Source organism: Nematolebias whitei, chromosome 3 (assembly GCF_014905685.2).
Source record: "Nematolebias whitei isolate Nwh7 chromosome 3, NemWhi1, whole genome shotgun sequence".
In the NCBI taxonomy this organism is placed as follows: Eukaryota; Metazoa; Chordata; class Actinopteri; order Cyprinodontiformes; family Rivulidae; genus Nematolebias; species Nematolebias whitei.
In genome coordinates this window covers 17654774-17656092 of record NC_056500.1, presented here as the reverse complement: position 1 = coordinate 17656092, position 1319 = coordinate 17654774, and positions in this window count along the sequence as shown.

The following is a 1319-nucleotide window of genomic DNA, read 5'->3' as shown; positions in this document are numbered from 1 at the left end:
ATATATATATATATATATATATATATATATATATATATATATATACAAAGTGTTTATATGTGTCATGTTTGTAGAGTATTTTTGAACCCATGATGCAGACTACTCGAAGGCTCATAGGTTTGATGAAATACTAATGTATTGTTAACCAAAAGTACAAGCTGACATGGCAGCAAAAATCACTTATAGAAAATACTCTCAAGAAGACACAAGGGAGCATGGCAAACATGGTTGGTTATGGGAGATGCAAAGCATGGACAGGAAGTAACACAATGACACAGAACTTAAAGAAACAATTTAAGACTATTACAAACACTTGGGGAGAGACAATGAGGATCAGGTGAGAGCGGCAAGGCAGGAGCAGAACATCAGGGGAAAACTGAAATACAAGTAATCAGAACACAAAAATCAAAATAAACCTCAATAAAAGTATCACAAAAACACTTAATCCTGAAAATATTTAGCCAGTTTGCAACAAAACCAAGGTGCTACATCAGAACAATCAATTTCACAATACTAACATAAGCTGCACATCAGGGCATCTTTTAACAGATATTCATTCAACCTTTATTGATACATGTTAATCCGATTGAGCCTCGAGGACTCATTTACAAAACCTGATTTTAGCAGAGTGATGACAACAGAAGACAAAGACAATAATAGACAATCATAAATAATGCGTACAAATAGAGATTTTTTTTTAACAAGTGAAAATAAGATGGTATTTAAAAGAAAATGTAACAATATGTAACAAAAATATGTTACAAAAAAGTAACAATATATGTATTTGAATGTTGTAGAACGCTGCTGCGTTGTCTTTTAACAGGAAACAGAAACCACCTGTGTAATATTGTTAAAATTAGAAACATCTTATCTAAAAATGATGCAGAAAAACTGGTCCATGCATTTGTCACATCTAGACTGGACTATTGCAATGGTTTATTATCTGGGTGTCCAAATACTTCTTTAAAACGTCTTCAGTTAATCCAAAATGCTGCTGCCAGAGTCTTAACTGGAGTTAGTAGGAGAGATCACATATCTCCAGATTTAGCTTCTCTCCATAGTCTCCCTGTCAAATCTAGAATAAAATTTAAAATCTTAAACTCTCAACAACCTAGCTCCATCTTATATTTGAGCTCTTATTGTTCCACATTCTCCTAACAAAGCACTTGGCTCTCAGACTGCAGGCTTACTTGTTGTTCCTAGAGTTTCTAAAAGCAGAATGAGAGGAAGATCTTTCATTTATCAGGCTCCTCTCTTGTGGAACCAAATTCCAGTTTCTGTCTGCGAGGCTGACACATTGTCCAGTTTTAAGACTGGGC